We start from the raw sequence: 22,095 nt of genomic DNA, 5'->3' as shown, positions 1-22,095 counted from the left end.
CAAGCAGAAATCTTTGTATATGGAAAGAGGATCACCATGCATGATAAAGGCCATAGTCCATACTTTCCACATAAATCCAATTATTTGGCATCTCAGAACATGAATTACCTACCAATCATTTTCATTTAGGAGTTAGGAAAACTTTAATCATTAATTGCAACTATCAAATTTAATGCTTTTTTTGTTCTAAAACAATTGTGACCATGTTGCTATATATTCCAACCAAATCGACTTGTAGAATTTAAAAACAACAAAAAAATCAGTCTCTTCTTCTCACTCCAGTATAGCCCGATAAAAGCTTTGTAACAAGTTCAGTGGCTCACATTTGGTTCCAGCCCATTGGTTTGCTTACCTCTAAGAGAGAGCACACTAAAAATTTTATTGTGTAGTGCTAAGGGAAATGATCCCACCAGCAGAAGATCCATTGATTTGAATTATTCATGAGCTTGTTATTTTAAAAACTATTACTGTTTTGGTGCCTCTGGGACTCAGGTACTTCATTAACAACTTTGAAAGGCCTTCCGCACCTCAGCTACAAGGAAAAAAGGTGTATACTTAAATATAGTTAATTGGTATTAATCCCAAACCAAGTATATAGTTCCTGGAAAGGGAAAGAATCATAATAATATTAAATGGAAATTTATTGTATAAGATAATATCTTCATGTCTCTATTTTCTTGAGTTGCATTATATGTCTGTAGGTAAATATGAAATATTAAAATGCTTTACAATTAGGCATTGGAGCTACAAAATTTTTAAAAAGCGTGAATGAGAAATATTTTTCCAAAATTGTATGATATTGAGAGTTAGGGTTCCCTAAATCTTCATTTTCAGAAGGAGCCTACAACCTAAGTGAAAGACACTGATAAAGCAAGTTCTTGTTAGTATAACTACATTTATATCTTCTGATCTTCAGACACTTTTTTTGCTTGGAGGAGATTTCTTCAGTGTATGTGTTTATATTGCTTACTATGAGTAATTTGCACTATAAATTCATCTCCTTTACTGTGAAATTCTTCCATCAAAAATCACTTTGTTTTAGTTTCTTGGTCTTTAGAGCTGGTCCAGTGAAGGAATACTTGCTTGTTGTGACAGCACTGAATAATCCTGACTGAGTGAATTCAGCTGAGATATGATTTTTCTCAATAAAAGTATGTGAGATTTATACCTATGAAGTATAAAGTGCTGTCTTACCGTGGAGTAACAAGCATCATTCAATATAATGGACTGATAATTGTTTGTGATCTAAATAGTGGATTTTACAGATAAAACTGTCCAAACCACAATGTACATCTCTTAAGAAAAGTAGAAAGCTTACATCCACCTTTACAGTGGACAGCACACAGGTGTGAAATTCCTGTTCATATGAATGGCTCTTTCCTATTTAAACACAGCATAAGGAGAAGATGTACTGTCCTAGCCTGGCATTTGTGCTCAGTAAGTGACCTCATCCTAATGTATCTAATGGTAGAAACACATATAAGTATTTAACGTTAGTAGGTATGAGAGGGCAAAAATGGATAGGGCAGAAATGGAAATAAAGGCAACATGAGTTCTCTTCAGGGAATAGAGGACAAACAAAAATGCTTCAATGGCCTTCTGTGAAAAAAATGTTTAGTTCCACAAATTAATATTATCATGTAAATTACTATATAGGTGAAATCATAGCAATGAAAACCTTTATTAAACCTAATCACTATCTCCTACTTCTTTTAATCCTCATAATAATCTATGAAGCAGACATAATTATTATTTTGCTGACAAGGAAACAAAGCTTAAGCAAGAGAAAATCTTATGTCCTAAAAGGCCAGAGCCAGCTTTGAACCTCAAGAGTCTGGCTTCTGAGACTCCACTGTAATAAGTTTGAACATGATTCCTCGATAATCTTCATTCTGGCATTTTTACTCTGTCATGGACCCCTTGCACATGAACCAGAGCTGACCTTGCATAATCTGCTGGACATAGCAGAGGAGATGCAAAGTGACTTCCCAGGTTATCTGGTGAAAGACTTCGCAGGTTCCTTGTTCTCCAGGGGATCTAAGCTACTGTGGCCCAACTATCTTGAGGGCTCTTCATATGATATGAGGTGAAGAGTAGATAGGGAAAAGGCTAGAGACAACAGGAAGAGAAATAATGCCTTCCAAAATGTAATTTCACCTGTCTGTGTAGAGACAAGTTGTTCCTTGTGAACCTAGTCCAGATATGTTAGCAAGCTAGTTGGCAGCTCTTTGTAATAAATCCCTAAGTTTTGAAGTGATTTATTATGGATCAAAAGGTAAATAGAACAGACATTGCAAAATGCAGGATCTTTTCCTCTCTCAGAATTTCTCTCCATCTTCCCAGTCCTTAACTCGAAACGTTGTCAATCTATTTGTCTCATCCCAACTTACACAATCACAGATATGCACATGTGGCTGAATAGAGATGAAAACTAAGCACTAATGCCTAACTTCAGACATGAAGGATGTAAAACTAACAAGAGAAAAAAAAAACATTATAGAGAAAAAATATATCCCTTCCCTTCGATATTTCTTAAAGGGAAAGTCTTCCAAATAATGCATGAGTAATTTTCTATTAATCAATCAGAATTTTCTTTATAAAATTAACCAAAAAAAATGTTTGCTTCTGAGTAAAGAAATATGAATTTCTATTAAAATATGTTTTAATTTAAATTTTCAAGAATTTCACATGTCAAATGATCAAACACAAAGCCGGGCAATGGAGTAGGTATGATGCCCTGGATTCCTAGAAAATTGAAATTCAACTCAGTCCCCTTCTAGACCAATCATAAATGGCCACATAACTCTGTTTCTTTACCTTAATAAGCTGAAAACTGTCAAAGAAACTTTAACTAGGAGCTTTCCACTAAAATGACCCAAATAAAGCTGCTGTTCATTTAACAACTGAGTATTTAATTTGCCTTTTCCCTGAGTTCAACTTATAAAAATATTGTGTCCACACCCTAAATGAAAGCTGCGTAATACATGAGTGACTAAATGCTCAAAGTAATGTTTTAGTGTGCCTGTTTATCTTTCAACATATATTGACATACACATGTAACATGTTAAAAATTAACTTGCTCTTATGACTGGTGCTATGATTGTTGTATCTAGAAGTCCCCCTAAAGCCTCACATGCCTGTAGGTGGGCTTTTGGGAGCTGGTTGGATGATGAGTGTGCGACTCAAATAAGTGTATGTAGGGCTAGATTAGTCCACTAATTGGTTTATCATATTTCTTAGTGTGGATAATGGAAAGGCCCAACCTGGCTATGGATGGCACCACCCAAAAGGGTTTTTGGATGGCTGGATCAAGGGGAAAAGCAGGTTGTTACTTGCTGCTTTACTGCCTCCTACCTACCATGCCATGGACTGTTTCTCTTTTGCATCCACTCTGCCATGCTGTGCCTTGGAGCCAGCCAACTATGGACTGAAATTTCTGCAAACTGAGCTGAAATATGCCTTTCCATCTTTAATTTGTGGATATTGAGTATTTTGTCTCAGCAAGGAGAAAATTAACTAAGACAATTTGTTACATATATAAAACTTCTTTCTTGGGATACATTTCTAATATTAGGAATTCTAACCTATTGGTGAAATAGAACAAAAATCATGTTAATGCCAAAAATATGCTGGTGTTATTTGCAAAATGAGGAAAATTCAAATGAAATTCCAATCAGGATTCTGAGTCATCATTGTGGATGGAAAAGAAGCTTTTGCTCTAATAAACAGTGCCTCCTGAACTTGTTTTGTACTGTAATGTGAACTGAGGACTCCTGAGTATTTACTAGTTTGAACTTAATGCACAAGAAACTGGCTGATGCCTGTGGCAATAGCTTTGGTGTTTACTCTTTGTTGTGCTTGACAGAGTGCTGAGCTGTTTAGTCACAAAATGTTTTATCCTTGTGAATCTTACTGGCTCCCATTCTCCTGTGCTGAATAGAGTGTGATGGGATTTGACCTCCAGAATTTGCCTTGTGAAATGATGCCTGTTTGAAGCTGGTTAGTCCTCTGACACTGTTACTGATTCTCTCAGTAGATTCTCTCAATCTATCTTTCTGTCAAATTTTGAATCCAGAATTATTACAAGTAGAACACAGAAAAGAGACTCAGTTTTACAAACCCCATGAGAGACATAGTAGTTTCAAAGACTCACTTGTAAGTTTAAAGAATTTTAATCTATACAAGTATATTTAATTAGTAATGGTATTTTCCCCAATATAACATTTTACCACTGGATACCAAACAAATAATTAATCAGCTCTATCCCTGAAATTTACACTGAAACTAAAAAAATAAAACATTCATATGCTTGGGGCTGGGGGTTTAGCTCAGCGGCATAAGCGCCTGCCTTGAAAGCAGGCAGTCATGAGTTTGATCCCCGGTACCTTTAAAAAGGAAAAAGACAAAACAAACAAACAAACAAACAAAACCATTCATGTGCTTAACTGGTAGGGCTCATAAGGTCTGGAGTTTTCAGAATGATTTTACATATTTCTTTTTATGGATCCAATACCTAGTAACATATTCTTATAAATCACATTATATATGCCAAGATTTATTTCAGAATTATATATAAATTACAAAATAATTCCCATAAAATATTGAAAAAATATATTTTAGTAAATCATAAAATATATAATCATAAAGTAAAAGAAAATCTTTCCTACAAATATAGGTATATAGAATAACTACCTGAATTTTACACCGATGTATTTCATGTGTTAATGAAAGTATACTATGTATTCATTGACTTAGACAAAGGATACTCTCCACAGCACTTTTATGAGATATAAACCTGCAACCCCACAGAACTAGCCTAAGTAAGCCAAAGCACCTTGTAAAACACAATAAGAAGATTGGCTGAGGACTCATATCCCCTTGTATACTCACAAAATGCTCTTGGATTAGAGGACTAACCTCTTTAGAGATATTCAAATGTTTTCTGGTGGGTCATCCATCATGTGTATCATCTTTCATAAAGCAGCAGTCCTATCTTTCTCCAGTTTTACAAAAAACAAAGGAGGGGGACATGAATAGGATAGTTTAGGATTTAAAAGAAATTGTAGTTCCCATGCAGTTTGCTGTGTAAAGGTACATAGGCCCAGGAAAGGCATGCAGCTACTTTTCAGATGCATTTCCCCTTTACAATACCAGGCTTGGGGGACTGACCAGAAAACAGGACAAGTACAGCTAAGTATATGATTTGGGCTCAGTGACAAAATTCAAAACAAAAAAAGCTGGCAAATTTATATTTCTTGCTACACAGAGAGGCTAGATAAGTATGAATGTATATCTAACTCTGAACAAGAATAACCTTTCTAGTAAAAGAAGAACATAAATCAATTCATAAAATGCTAGGGATTTTCTTCATCTTTGTTTAAAGAAGAAGAGGAAATGATGAAGTATATAACAGTATATGATTTCACCTTGTTAGGTGAAAACAGTGCTTTTGTGATAAGACAGTGAATTACATGATACTTAAGTCCGTACATTATTAATAACAGCCTCCAAGTAGGAGAGAAGAGCGAATAGAAGAGACAGAACATAAATCACAGAAAAAGGGCTGCTGTCATCACTTGCTTCCCTGCTGCCTTCTGCTTAGTATGACCTGTTTCTCCTCTGCTATGCCACCCTGAAAAGCCCCACCTATGACCGCATGAGGTTGGTCAGATACCTGGACACAAGTTGTAACATTGCTTCTACGGGTCACATGAATAAGCTTGGAAGAACATGTTCACGTCAAGTCTTTAGAGGCTGCAGCCCTGGCCAATAGATGAATACAATCTCAGAAGAGACTGAGCCAGTCCCTTGGCTAAGTCATGCCTAATTTACAGACAAATATAAATGTCTATTGTTTAAAGCGTATTTGGGTATGATAAATAAAATTTACATATGATTACTTAATTGCCCCATGAAGATTAAAGAGGCAAAAATGGTCTTACTCGTCATTATATATCCAATATGTAATATGCTGCCTGATATATGGTAGACACGGGTATTTGTTTAATAATGAAAAAGGAAATGAATCAACTAACTCAAAGGACAAAGAAGTATAATGTTTTCTTTATCACATGTCAAAAGTTGCACTGGATAGCATGGATCATTCAGCATCAACCTCTGTTAACATAACCTCAGCTATAAACTATACTTCATTCACAAACAACATAGGGAAGAAAATTTTAGTTGTACTTAGACAAACCATGTACTTAGACAACTTACAAAAAACTGAATGATTTAAATGTAATGGAGAATGGAAAGAGAGACCTTTGCAAACAACACAAAGCCATTTTCTTCTTGAAACTAAAGCTCCTGCTAGCCAACAGAGAGTTGAAGCAAATAAAAAGGATAAAGTTAAGTAAGGCAGAAACGTATTTGAAAGAAAAGTACTTCATGTCCGTCACTGTGACTGACAGATTTCTCATGAAAATAACTCAGACCCAACTACATCACTGAGAGGCAACTTTTTACTACATTACTGTAGAGGTAACTTTTAAAATGACTTTCCATAATCAAGGGTGATAGTTAAATGGAGCAAGAAAAAATTGTCAAATTAAATAACATCCAGAGAGCAAATGTTTTAGCATAAATCTTTACATTAAGAAATTAGACAGGATCAAAATTATAGTGCAAACATCAGCATCTATTTTCTTTTGAAAAATGGTATTACTGGTTCAAGAAGAAATAGAAAAAACATTTAAACAGGCAACTACATCAAATAAGCAATGCATCTCTCCTAGTTTCTCCCACTGAATAATCTAACTCCCTGAACATGTTTCAAACTAATGGAATGTGAAAGCAAATAGCACATGGGTGAAGAGAGACAGGGGGTATAAACTTGAGATTGTGAATGTGAAAGCAAAATCCCTAAGAGATAATAAAAACAAGCCTGGGACAGCAACCTTGAAGACATCAAAGAATCATCAAGCAATAGAATTAGTAAGACTCACAGATGATACTCATGCTCCCCTCTGCTTAGACACTGCTTTAAATTTCAAATTCTCTTAAAATATGATTTTTCATTGTAGGGAAACCCTAAGACTGCCAGCCAGATATATTTGTTCCTCTCTGTCTGTAAGTTGTTAAATTCTTATTATATGCTAATAGGAAATGTCAAAATGGGACAACAGTTGAAGCACAGAATGTTAAAGAGGAAGTTTTAAATCTTATTTATTTATGTTTATTCTTTTAAAAGAAAAACAACTTTGAGATACCTATAATCAATTCCCCCACATTATTTTTATGATTTCTATTCTGAGTACTACTTCATATTTCTTGACTCTTCCTTCTTTAAAAGGAAGGTATAGATAGCATATGAAATGTGTTAAAAATTCAGTCTGAGGAATTCAGATACAGACCAGTAAGCAATTAAAAGCAGTGAAGATGTATTAGCTGTAGGATAGGGAGAGTATTCTTAACAACACATAAAGTGGGCTAGAGAAATAGAAGAGTAGAGCAGTTAGGGTAGGGTGAGGGGACAAAGAAATGGACTTAGGGCAACACAAAGAAAAACCCTTATTTAAAGAATAGTAGATCTTAAGACTGATGTCAAAGCCAAAGAATCAAGCCACGGAAAGATCATTAGTTACTAAGTTAGTTCTGAAAATTCAGGTACTTGATAGTACTTTCTTCAAGGCCTAGCCAGTAAGTAGGAAGTATCAAAATCACTCCATCACTCTTCAGAGATCAAATTCTCAAAAGAAAGCAGTGTGTACATTTACTTCTTGGCCAGGAAAGGGAGAGCACCTTACCAGTCCCCATAAGACTTCAAGTGATTCCCACGTAATTTTAAAAAGGAGATTGGAAAAGTGGTTAAGAACATCAGTAATAACAACAAAATGTCTTTCTATAGTAGGATGAGTATGGCAGCTCCAGTCTTCACTTGTTCCTAAGAAGACAGTTTACTGCTGGTGGTAAAAACCAAGACCAATATTGCTGTCCATTTGGTTTCTCTTTTCTAAACTCAAAATCAAGTCTGATGCACACAGTACCAGTAAAAGGAAAGTGCTTTTATCTACTCCTAAATTTCTACTTCACATAAGTTGATTACATTCATATCACCCGTCAAGTAAAATGAAATTTACACCTTCCTGTCTGCTACTGTTAGCTGGACAGGCTCCTACCTGCCATCTCTGTAACAAGGCTTTGTATTATCTCCCTCAGAAAGGACACACACTTTCCATATACTTCACTCATCAATCCAATAGCTGTGATGAAAAAATGATAATATTTATATTCCCTTTCTTCCTTATTTTCTCCAGGTCCTGGAATGAAACAGTGGTGAACAGTGGGTCCTATAAGGAGGGAGTCTTTCTAACAGATAAATGATAAAAAACATTCCCAAAACACACCTTTTACCCTCATTTGCGGAAAAATCACCATCAATACAGGAGAGAAGAAACAAAAGTTTTCAAATACAATCAACAACTTTTCAGCAGTCTCAGAACTATAAATCCTAAGACCCAACACACTTCCTAACATATCATATTGCCCTTTATAAATCCCCTTGGAAAATGATCTCAGGTAATGGGGACAGAACTTAAACTTTGCCTTCCACTATCTACCATAACAGAAGATTTCATACTATGTTACCTTAGTTGCTAAAAGTTGTTTTAGAAAAAGATAAACAAAGAATGTGAAAACAGAACTAAAGGAGAAGAACAATGTGTAGATAAAGCTTTATTTTCCAGAGAAAGAGAGACACCCTGTGGATTTAGCAAGAGTCCTTCAGTGTTCATTTTACTTTAGTGTTCTGTGAAGAGAAAATATTATAACTTAAGGAGCTAGTACCAAAATAAAACACAAAAGTAGATGTGAAAAAATCAAAGTGACAGAAATGGATCAAGTTCTACAGCTTTATAGTTTTAAGTAGAAATTCTTCAGGTACAGTTTACCTTTATTAAGCTGCAAAACTGTAGAGAATATGGGAAAATGTTACCGATTTACACAATTTGAAACTAAAACACTAGAGTCTGAGTTCCAGTTTTCCAGGTGGGGCTGTCCCGAAAAGATCTTGAGGAGTTACAGAGAGCAACCTGGAAGCAGAACCCAGGAAACAGAGTCCACCAGGAAAGCAATTGTGGCTCATCACCCCCCTCGTATTCTGACTTGGGGACTGCATGACAGGATCATTAGGGGTGGTTGCAAAGTAAATATACTTCCAATCGTGTCCCAGTAACATTTGTTTTGATTTGATTTGAGCCAGCATCGTTAGACAATGGAAACTAGTTTGAATCTGATCTCATCTGACACATACCGATTCAGGAGTTGAAAGCAGTTTAGTCTGGAGCTCCCTCTAGTCGCGCCTGGAAAATAACTGCAGAGCGAGGGAGGGCAGTCTGGAGCCCGGAGGGGAAATGAGGCCGGCAAAGAAAAGGAACAGATTGTCTTCAGTGCTGAGGAAATTGAGAAGGAGCTATTTCCTTCCAGTGCAACCTGTCTTTGATATCTCATCTGCAGCTACCAAAGGCACTGACTGCTTTGTGATTTAAATACTGCCCCAAAGGTCTGCAAATAAAAACAAATGCATACATACTAGGAGCCTCCTGCCACTATCTTCCAAGATAATTCACAGCCTGTGATGCTGTGCTAGGCTGCTTAACATCTCCTTTTCCCTGTGAGTGAAAGCCTTGCCATCTAGGCCTAGAAAACACTTGTAGAGATGAAGCAAAGCCAAATAACATGCAAACTCATGAATACAAGCATTCTTACACTTAGAGACAACAACTTCTATAACCAATTAAAGAAAGCAAAGGAGATCAGGAAACTCATATTTCTCGGCCAAACTCAGACAGGAAGAAAGAAAGAAAGAAAGAAAGAAAGAAAGAAAGAAAGAAAGAAAGAAAGAAAGAAAGAAAGAAAGAAAGAAAGAGAGAGAAAGGAAGAGAGAAAGAAAGAAAGAAAACATTTGTTGTCAGTCTATTATCATAGTTTTCATTATAAAATGTACCATACATTTCTGAGTTGAGACATCTAAAAGCATTTTATAATTTAAATAAATCGTGAAATGTCTAGATGTCCTTTTCTTCCTTGCTGTAATCAACTAGGAAGCCACTGGTTGACAGTACAAGGAAACAAAATAATGGCACTAAAATTTACGAAGTATGCTAGCATGGAGACTTTACCTCCTCAGGGGAACTCTAGCTTGAGATTTTTTATCAATTGGCAAAGATGTCTGCTAAAGCAGAGTATTTCCACCACTCTCTTCTCCTCCTCCCATCTCCCACTGGAAGTAATGTGGAGAAGACACCAGAATTTCCCCTGCACAGGGCTTCAAATCAAAGTAGAAGCATTGGTTTGACAGGAACAAACAGCAAACTGCCAGGACAAATGTCATTTCTCAATTGAAATTGATGTTTCTAAAAAACCACTCACGCGGTAGGGAATAAATGTCTGTAAGTTCAAGAAGGTTTTTTAATTCTTTACACCTGTATATTGGAGAAATCTTTTACTGACTGGTGGTTCCTATTCCAAATGAATGATAAATTTTAGTTTTAAATACATCAATCTTAAATGCTATATATAAAGATTTTATATAGTAACTAAAACATAATAAGTACTCAAGAACAACTTTTGTATTTTTACTATTGTGGGCCACAGTATGTAAAGAAAAACATTTCAATGAAAATAAACCAGAATCTGGTATGCATTGCCCTTCCCAGTACATTCAGCATTCGCTCTAGAAAATCACCCAGTGTTGTAACTTCCACTGGTTTTTGTGATAACTCGGACCCCGGTATAAAATCCAAGAAAGCAAGAAATTAAAATTTGGGAAGCAAAGGCTTTATTAGGTAAAATCCAGGCCTGGTGACGAGTCCCTGGGAGCCAATTTGGAGACTGCGCACCTCACAGCTAAAAGTCAGGACTTTTTATCTTGTAAATCCACAATCAGCTGCTGGTCACACAATGTAAGGAGGGGGATGGGGTTGTGACGCACTATAAAGCAGAAACTAGCAAGTTTAGATAAGAAGAAATCTTGTTTATCTTAGCAAAGAATAGAGAGGTCTAACAGCAATTAACAACCTTAGTTACCTTACTTTAGCACCACAACTGTTCTATTTGTAGAGGGCAACAATGGTTAACGTATCAATTAGGTAAGATTTTACAATTCTTTACGGAGGAGAGCATTGATTAACATATCAATCTTTTGCCCAGAGGGAAAGGAAAACACACATTTACACTAAGGCCAAGTTACAGGTATTACTATGATACAAACGAAGCTATTTTTGTGAAGAATGTACAATCTAATACAATGTAATGCAATTAACACAGTTTGTGATGGGCTACCAGGTCCTTTTGGGTAGGAAAGACCCGGGTTGTCAGGAGCTATTAGGAAGTTAAAACTTAACCTAGTTAGATTTGAAGGGAGAAAGGGAGGGGAAGCATCAGGTGGGCTTATACAGAACAGACCTTAGTATAGTTAGGGGGGCTTAGGTTATAACAGTTTTCATAAGAAAGCAATCCACCCAGGAGTCAGGGACTTGGTACTCATTATGGTTCAGCTTGAATTCAGGCCAACAGTTTCTTGATGTCTCAAACTTTTTATCTTAAAAATAAGCAAGGTAAAAAAAAAGATTACTGTAGTTCAAGCTTCTAGGTTTAAGTAGATTCATGTTATAATATAAAACAGAGACAGAAATCAACTAAAGGAGCCTGGCACTCTTTTGTCCCCCCACCCCCACTCATTTCTCCTAGGGAATAAAGCAAAGAGAAAAACAGAATACGATGATTTGAAAAATGCCTTTGTAGTTCAACTTCTTCCAGTAATATCCTCCCCAATCTCATGAGGGTATATAAAAAACAAATGCTTAATTTTGTTCCCATGAAGCATAAAATTTAGCGGCAAACTTTTATAGACCACAGTACAAATGTTATAATAAGTTCATTGTCCCATAGTGTCTGCTACATAATTGTGTTCATTCCCTTTGTGTATTTTAGTAATGAGAGTATAATTGTCAGTGCTTATAATACATATAATCTCATTACTGTCACTCCCATTAGTATGCTTTCATTTCAGTCTATATACAGTGTGCTCTACTTTCCTTCTCATTGATATACATAAACATTTCTCCTCTCCGGCATCTGGACTCCCATCTAATTCCTAATACTTACTGCAGTTAATCATTGAAATAATGCTGCCTGCCTTGTTTTTAATATGTCTCATTTACTCTTCTGGACACAATGCCAAGAAGTGTGCACCGCATTTGTGCTGAATTATCATGACCACATCAGTGCCTTCCTACGATGATGGCTGAGCTATCAGTTGGAGCAGAAACTAATTTAGACACGCAAAGAACTTCTTTACTGACATTGACTATGTGGAGAACTATATGACTAGACTACCATATTTTATATTGCTATATAAATTGCTATTTTCAAATCTAGGTATTTTAGTCATTATTTCTTGATCTTCTGTTCCATATCTCAGGTTTGTCATCTATCAAAGGACTGATGTGTCCCCTTATTCTCCTAATATAATAATTCTTTTTATCTGTAAGGCATTCACATCAGCAAAACTTATTATACACTGCATTTTGATTATAATTTCAGAGAAATACATGCACAATTGTTTTAAAACTCAAATGGGTTAATGGACCTATAATAAATATCAAAATTGTCTAACATATCCCTCTCTGTTAACCTCCAGCCCCTCTCTAGATGCAAAGATTTTAGAATCTCTTAATTAGTTTCTGCAAAATATGCAGATCTTTGTATTTCTGTGTAGGTCACTAACCTAAATTCAATCATTTTAGGTATCATATTTCAGTCTTCTATCTCACTCATCATCTTTCTAGGTCTTCTTCCCCAAGCTCCGATTACACCAATATTGTAATTTTCTCTAGGTAAGAATTCTGTTGAATATTGGTGTTCACAGTTCTTTTTTATGACCTTAAGATTTTCTTTTCATGGGCCCATTTAGTTACTTCTTTCCAGGCTACCTAATCTCTAGTTTCCAAACATCATGGATCTATGCATAGTTTATATATATATATTTAAAAAGTATCTGTAGCTTTTAGTTTGTTAGGCACAGGGAGTGAAGATAGAAAAATATGATTCATTTGCCATCTTAAAATACAAATCCTATAAATTTTCTTGTAAATCTATATTATTATAGAGTCCAGTCATTACTACTGAACATTCCTTTTAAATATCCCTGACTCATATTTTCTTTCCAGTACTCATGCTTTATTCAGAGTTCAAGTTTTTTTTCTTTTGTTTTTGTTTCTCAGAAAGTTAGAAAAATTTCCCTAGTGGAATGGGGACACAGAAAATATTTACCACTCCCTGGGATCAGAAAGCCACCCTTTACAATATTAAGTATCACACAAATATAAGTAACACAAGATGCCACTCTTTGTCTGTGGCAGGTAGGAAGTATGAGAGTCCTGGCTGTTACGCACATGAGGAATAAGTCACATCAGGAATGAACAAGGTCTTAGATTTACTCCTGCTAATCAATAAACTATGTGTCAATGGAAAACTAAAGGAAGTTCTCTGAAGATACCAATAAAATGACAACTCATCTGTGAATCTCATTAAGATAAGAAAATGCTTCCTTAGAGTAAACTTATAATAAAATAAACATTTTTAAAAATCTTGGGAAAACATGCATGTGAATAGTGCTATATTTAAATGGCTGAAAGCAAATAGATAATAATATAATATGTTAAGAAATTTATTCTAATCAAACAGAAAGCACCTGTTCTAAACTAAACACATGACTTACCAAGGATGAAAACTTCTGACTCGCCAAAATATCCCATAAGCAGTAGTATCAGGGGAAAGGATGAGCAGGAGAAAGGACGAAAAGATTGCTAGTCTGCAAGAAGGACATTCTTCCCAATACCCACTTCTGCTTTTAGTTTGCAAGCAACAAAATGATCCATGGTTGGTTATGACATGTAGACTACAATGTCACATCATGCAAAGATCCTGGACTTTGAACTCAGTGATTGTGATTTTTAGGTCACCCTCACAAGAAAGAGGTGACTATGTACTTACTCTGAGTAGTTAAATGGAACAAAGTGATTTTTGGTGACAAAGTCAAGAGGTGGTACAACCACCTTCAAATATTTTTGTCATTTTCTTTTATTCAAATAACTGCTCACTGAATATCCTTGTCCTACTCTAGTTTCCCAGGCATCCTGTAATTAGCTATAATTATGTGAATAGTTTTAATAGTAGAAGTAACCTGTACCATTTCTGGGCTGAAATATTTAAAAAAGGATACATGATCCCAGGATTAGCAATTCTGGCAGAATGGGAATTGTATGAATACCAGGATCACTACAGGAGACAAACTGACCTAAAGTACTCACAGTTAGTTACAACATATGCAGTGTTATGGTTTATATCTAGATGTCCATGTCCCCTCAAAGCCTCATATACTCACAGGTGAGGCTTCCACAAGGTGACTGGATCATGGGCATGACACTTGATTAGTCCACTTATGCATTTATACCTAGGCATGGGATTAAAGGCAAAGTCTGGTATGAAGAGGTAGATCACTGTGGGCAAGGCCTGGAAAGGTTCATCTTCCTCCTCCTCTTCACTCAATCTTCTCTTTTTCCTGCCATTCCAAGGGCTCTTTTATGTCATGTCCTTCTCCCATACTTCCTTGCCTTAAAGCCAGCAGACTATGGACTAAAAACTGTGTGTCGTGGACTGACAACAGGTGGTCAACTTGTAATACCAGCTGAACTGGATCAGCATGGTGCTGTGCAGATGGCCCACCTGAGGACTGTTGCCAAGATGCAAAGGAGAACTGGAGAGGAAGAGGTAGCATTTTGGTTCTCCGTAGTGTTGGTTCTCTTGGTTGTTGTTGGTTCTTTTGTTTGTTGCTGGTTCTCCTCTTGCCATTGGTTCTCTTGAGGAATTTGTTGAGCTTCTTTCCTGATATGAACTTGGTTGTTCTCATCATCAGAGGAGCTCAGGACCTTTTTGTCACTGAGAATGGCTGTGATCCACTTTGGGCCTTTCTAGTGCAGATCTGTGAAGCAGACTTGCATGAGTCATTGGCAAAGGCTCTAGGCCTCCAGTTGGACTTATAAGGGGCATTGTCATGGACGCTAGGTCTTCAGCTGGACTCACGCAGGGCATTGCCATGGGATCCAGGTACTCAGCTGGAGGCCTTGGGTCTTAGTGTGGTGTGTGAACAGATTTCCTGCACTTCTTGTATTTAACCCTTTGGGGGACCATTATAAAATAATTCTGTAAATTTTGCATCTGATACTGTCTTGTTTTCCTGGCAGACTCTTGATTACAACATTGTGAGCCTAAATAAAACTTTCCTTCAAGTCATGAGAGTAAGGTATTTTGTCCCAACAAGGAGAACATAATGAAGACCTATAGCAGTTTTTGAATAAACAAAAACAAATATTCACGTATTGAACTATTGAAATTTTGGAACCACTTGTTAACAGAATATGGTTTATTGCTCATGAGGCATATTGCAGCTCAATGTAGAATAGAACTCTATGATACAGATAACAAAAAGATAACACAGTGGCTTGGAAATGTAGTAAGTTTCTCAATTCTGGATATGTTTATATCATGAAAGATGAAAATTTTCTTAGAAATGGGTATCCATTCATCATATGAAGAATTGAATTAAAGAGCTTTTAAGATGTTTTGACACTCCATTATTTTATTAAAATATCTATTAAACTATCAGGCTCTTTTAATATTTTGTCATATGAAAATGATTATCTTAATTCTATGACACAATATTAAATTCTATAGATAGGTATAAACTCCCAAGGGTTTCTCAATTGCACTGAGTGAGGAGTTAAGGCAGAATCTCTAAAATAACTATTTAAAAGTACAAAAATTAATACTTGGTGATAAAGAGAAGTGAAGATAGAATGAAGCAGGGGACAGCTGAAGAAGGGATCAAGGAAATCAGATCATAACAGACAGATGAGAGAGAAACAGTGAGGACAGCAACATGATATGATCTTGGAATATGATTGGATTACTCACATGAAGATATTAAGAAAAACAAATGAGCTGCAAATTAATGAACAGGAAAACATCACTGTAGACCAATGGTGGCGAATCTGTGGTATTTGTGTTATTTGTTTTCCTTTTAAGACCAACAATGTTAAGGTCTGAGTTGTCTTATTTCTCACAGTTGAAACTTCAGTGTTGAAGTTTAATTGCAGTGTTGGCACTTTGTGATAAATGAGTGAGTTTTGGGATGCAGTTTAAGCACTCGTCTTTAACTGGTTTGTCATCCCTATTGTAGACTGTTCAGTGGGATAGCAACTAAGCCAATATATTGCTTAAGAAACATTGATCTAAATTGGTGGAAAATTCCTTGAAATAGAGGGAAAATGAAAAAAATAGTTTGATTTAGATGCAATGTTGTTGTTTGCTAATTGATGGTGCAATATTTGATAAGCATTAAAAGTTGTAAATGTATAATACTCAAATTAGTCATTCTTGATGTCATCCTCCCATGAGATATGATCAAAATATATGGTGAATGTCTAATTCATTAAATAATTATTTCAATAAAACACATATGTTCATTAATCCCCTCAAAATCTTCCTCCTCACTTCAGATACATATTTCCTATCATTTTTACACTTCTAAAACAAATCTGAAATTCATCTTTTGTATCTTTACAAGGTATGATTAAAGTATACAGAGAAATGTACTTGCTGCCTCTGCCATCTGAGGAAAGTTGCAAAAATGCAACATTTTTTCCTAACCACCTCATTCAACTGACCTGGCACAATGCAAATTCTGGCTCTTCTCCAAAGTCAAAATAATCATGAAAGGACAGAATTTTGAATCATTTCAGGACATCAAGGCAGCCACAAATTTGCAACTAAAGTCACACACTACGGAAGACTTCCAAAGCTCTTTGAGTAAGTAATGACAAAAATGGGACAAGTCTGTCTGAAATGAAGGGAAGTATTTTGAGAAAAATTAATGGCAGTATATCATTTAATGTGATAATATTTTAAATTTAAACATTTACTGAATTTTCACACCTTGCCTATCATCCTCAGCATTTATCACTTTTCTTTTATTAAGTAAATATCTCTCTTGAATCCCTCCACTTTCTTTTAAATCCATGACCAATAGTTAGTGAAGTGGAAAATAAATTCTAGCCAACAGCAACAACATTATCTCCAGACAGGTCTTTCATAAATCTTTTTTGCACAGAAAATTTGTTTATATTATCACACACAATAAAATCCAGTAAGATATAATATGATAGAAGCAATGGAAACAGAAGAACAAAAGCATGGTAGACTTCCAAGTAAGATGATATTAAATAAGCACTGGCTATTATAATGTCTTTTCTTCAAAATAGCTGTTCACACTATCACAGATAATAAAATAAAACAAACCAGGATAAAAGCATTCCAACTAGTGAATGAAAACATTATAAGGATAATGGCAAATCACGATTACCATAAACTCTTATGTACACTTATCTTTTCTTACACTAGAGAGACTATATGGTATTTATATGTGTGAGTTTGATTTATTTCACTTACATGTATGGTCTCAAGTTGCATCCATTTATTTATAAATATCTCAATGTGATCATTATTTATAGCTTAGTAGTACTGCACTGTATAAAAATACCATAACTTTTGTATCCATTCTTCAGTTGATAGACACGTTGTTTCCAAGATCTGGCGATTACAAATTGTGCTGCTATAAACATGGGTGCACATATTTCACTGTGGTATGAAGCTTTCAGTTCTTCTGGGAATATGCCTAGGAGTGGAATAGCTCAGTCAAATAGAACTTCCAATCCTAGGTTTTTGAGGAGTCTTCAGACTGATCTCCACAGTGGTTGCACCAGTCTGCACTCCCACCAACAGTGCATGAAAGTCCCTTTTCCTCCACAGCCACTCCAGCATTTGTTGTTGGTAGTTTTGTTGATCCTGGCCATTATTTCTGGAGTGAGATGGAATCTCAGTGTGGTTTTAATTTGCATTTCTCTAAAGACCAATGATGAATATTTTTTTCATGTATTTATTTTCCATTTGTATTTCTTCACCTGAGAACTCTATATTCATCTCAGATGCGCATTTTAGGATTGGGTCTTTGAATTTCTGGGGTCTGATTTTTTAAAAATTCTTTATATGTTTTAGACAAAAGCCTTTAGCCTGAGGGAGAGTTCACTAAGATTTTTTTCCCCAGTTTGTGGGTTTTCTTTTCACTATGCGGGAGATGTCTTTTCACATGTAGAAATTTTTAATAAGATGTGATCCTATTTATTGATTTTGGGAAGTATTCCCTGTGCAATTTGATTTTTGTTCATGAATCTTTACATACCCCTACGTCTTCACGATTTTTACCTAATTTGTCTTCCAACAGATTTAGTGTTTCTGTTTTAGTTTTCAGATCTTTGATACATTTAGATTTTAGTTTAATACGTGGTAATAGGCCTGGTTCTAGTTTTAGTTTCGGCATATGGAGTTTTTCCAACACCATTTATTAAAAAGACTGTCGCTCTTCCAGTGAACATGTTTGACCCCTTTATCAAAGATAAGGTGGTTGATTGTGTTTGTAGTTGTGGTTGTATCATGTAATCTATTCCATTGATCTTCAGATCTGTTTTTGTTCCAGTACCCTGTTGATTTTATTACAGTGCCTTTGCAGTATGACTTCAAGTCAAGGATTGTGATGCCTCCTGCCTTGCTTTTGTTGCTTAGAACTGTCTTTGGTATTCTAGGTATCTTCTGGTTCCAGATAAATTTTAGGAGTGATTTATCTAGATTTATGAGGTATGTTGATGGTATTTTCATTGGGATTGCATTGAACTTGTATAACAGTTTTGGGAGTATGGCCATTTTCACAATATTTATTCATCCTATCCATGAATAAGGGATGCTTTTTCATTTTCTGAGATCCTCTTCAATTTCTTTTTTCAGGTATTATAATTTTCCCTGTATAGATCTTTTGCTTTTTTTGTGATATTAATTCCAAAGTATTTCATTGTTTTGGATGCTAGTACGAAGAGTGTGGCTTCTCTTTCTCTCTGTGATTTTGTTGTTAGTGTATACAAATGCTATTGATTTTTGAGTATTGATTTTGTATCCAGTTACATTGCTGAATTTATTATATCTAAGAGTCTTTCAATGGAGTTTTGAGGGTCTTCTATGTAGACCCTCAAAACAGAGTCAATGAAAATAAATAAACATTTGCAAATCATTTATTTCTCTCTCTCATCTAATTGCTCTGGCTAGTATTTCCAGTACTATGTTTAGTAGGATCGGTGGTAAGGGCCATCCTTGTCTTGTGCATAATTTTAATGTAAAGGTCTTCAGTTTTTGGCCATTTAATATGATGCTGGCTGTTGGTTTGTCATACTCTTTATCATATTGAGGTAAAGACCATCTATTCCAATTTTCCATAAGGTTCTTATCATAAATAAATGTTGGACCTTATCAAAAGCTTTTTCTGCATCGATAGAAATGATCATGTGATTCTTACTTTTGATTTTATTGATATGGTGAATTACATTTATTGATTTACATATGTTGAACCATCCCTGCATGCCTGGTATGAATCCCACTTGGTCATGGTGCATCATCTTATTTATGACTTGCTGCATCCTGTTTGCCAATATTTTATTGAGGATTTTTGCATCCGTGTTCATCAGGAGATTGGCCTGTAGTTCTTTTTTTTTAGATGGGTCTTTCTCTGGTTTTGATACTACAGTAATATTTGCTCCCAGGAATGACTTGGGGAAGATTGCTTCCCTTTTGATTTCATTGAAGTGTTTGAAGAGTGTAGGCATTAAATCTTCTTTGTACTTCTTGTAGAATTCCACCGTGAATCCATCTGGGCCTGGGCTCTTCTTTGTAGGTAAAAACTTAACTACATTTTCAATTTCATTAATAGTAATTGGATTATTCAGCAGTTTTACATCTTCTTGACCTAGTTTTGGTGCTTCATATGTTTCTAGGAACCTGTCTATTTCTTCTGTGTTATCAAACCTACAAGACTAGAGGTTTTCAAAGTATGTGTTGATGATCTTCTGTATTTCTACAGAGTCTGTAGTGATTTCATATTTTTCATTCCTTACTTCATGAATTTGAGTGTTCTCTTTCCTTTTTTAAATAAGGTTGGCCAGGGGCTTATCAATTTTATTTATTCTTTCAAAGAACCAACTCTTTGATTCTTTGATTCTTTTTATTGTTTTCTTAGTCTCTCTTGCATTAACTTCTGCTCTAATTTTTATAATTCCCTCCCTCATTTTGGCTTGGACTTGACTTGCTCTTCTTTTTCTGGATGCTTGAGGTGTAGCATTAATTAATTTATTTTCATTCACTGTTTCCATGATGTGGAAAATCAGTGTAATAAATTTTCCTCTGAAGACTGCTTTCATTGCATCCCACAGATTCCGGTAAGTTGTATTTGTTTGCTTGTAGATATTGTTTAATTTATTCTTTAATTTTCCCTGTTATCCACTGTTTGCTCAAGAGTGTATCATTCAATTTCCATGTTTTGGAGGTTTTTGCAGTTTCTTTTATCATTAATTTCTAGTTTCATGTTGCTATGATCTGATAACATTCAGGGATAATTTCAATTCTTTTGCATTTATTTAAATATGTTCTGTGAGCTAATGTATGGTCTATTTTAGAGAATGTCCTATGTGCTGCTGAGAAGAATGTACATTCTGATGTTGTTGGATGGAACACTCTGTATATGTCTATCAAGTCCATTTGTTCACAGGTATGATTCAGTTATGTTATTTCTTTGCTGATTTTCTGTCTGGTTGATCTGTTTCTTGGTGTCAATGGTGTGTTAAAGTCTCATGCTATAATTGTGTTATTGCTAATTTGATTTTTCATTTCTATTAATACTTGCTTCATATAACTGGATGCTCTGAAATTTGGTGCATATATATTTAACATAGTTATCTCTTCTTCCTGAAGTTTTCCCCTAACCAGTATGTAGTGACCTTCTTCATCTCTTAGGATCATTCTTGGTTTGGAGTTCACATTGTCTGCAAACAGAATAGCTATCCCCGCAGGTTTTTTTTGTTGTTGTTGTTATTGTTGTTGTTCTTGTTGATGTTCCTGTTGCATGAAGTATTGTTTTCTGTCCTTTGACTTTCAGTCTATTAGTTTCCTTTTGTGTTAGATGGGTTTCTTGCAGACAGCATATGGTTGGATGTTGTTTCTTGATCCATTCTTCCAGTCTGTTTCATTTAATTGTTGAAGTGAGACCATTTACATTAATGGTTATAACTGTTATGTATTGGTTGATTGTTGACATGATATCTTTCTGCTGTTGCATCTTTATATTTCCACTCTGTTTAATTGTCTACCTTGTTTAGTGTTTTTTTTCCTATGTATATCTAGACTGTCTTTCAATATTTTTTGCAGGGTTGGCTTGGTGATCATGAAGTTCTACAGCTGTTCTTTGTCATGGAAGTATCTTATTTCACCATCCACTTTGAAGGACAGTTTTTCAGGGTACATCAGTCTAGATTGGAAATCATTTTCCTTTAGGATCTGAGATACTTCACTCCATGCTCTTCTTTACTTCATTGTTTTTGTTGAGATTTCTGTTGTGATTCTGATAGGTTTTCCTTTATATGTGATCTGTTTTTTTTCCCTCTAACAGCTTTTAATATTCTATATTTATGTTGGATTTCTGGGATGGTGATTATTATATGTCTATGTGTGGTTTTATTTTGGTTATGGCTATTTGGAGCTCTATATACTTCACTAATCCTAACGTCAGTTTCCATTCTCATGTTTGGGAAATTTTCAGCTTTTACTTTGGTAAATAGCCTCTTGAAAGCATTTGTGTTATCCCCTTCATTTTTGTTTATCCCGATCAATCTTATGTTTTCTTTGCATCATCTTGCAGCTGATCAATTATTATTTCTTGAGTTTTTGTTACTTTTAAAAGATCTTTCCTTTCTTGTTCTCTAGCTGCAATCTTGTCTTCAAGATCTGAAATTCTATCATTGAGTCAGTTTTGACAACTTTCAATGGAATTTTTGATTTCCTGTGTATCTCTTTGAATCTGCTTCATGTATTCTGTTTATTCTTATATTGTTCATCCAGGGCTTCTTTTTGTTTTGTTCCTCTAATTGTTTAACTGTGTCT

Source organism: Cavia porcellus, unplaced genomic scaffold (assembly GCF_034190915.1).
Source record: "Cavia porcellus strain 051 isolate PalLab524CR breed Dunkin Hartley unplaced genomic scaffold, mCavPor4.1 scaffold_13, whole genome shotgun sequence".
Lineage (NCBI taxonomy): Eukaryota > Metazoa > Chordata > Mammalia > Rodentia > Caviidae > Cavia > Cavia porcellus.
Note: the sequence above shows the minus strand (reverse complement) of the source record.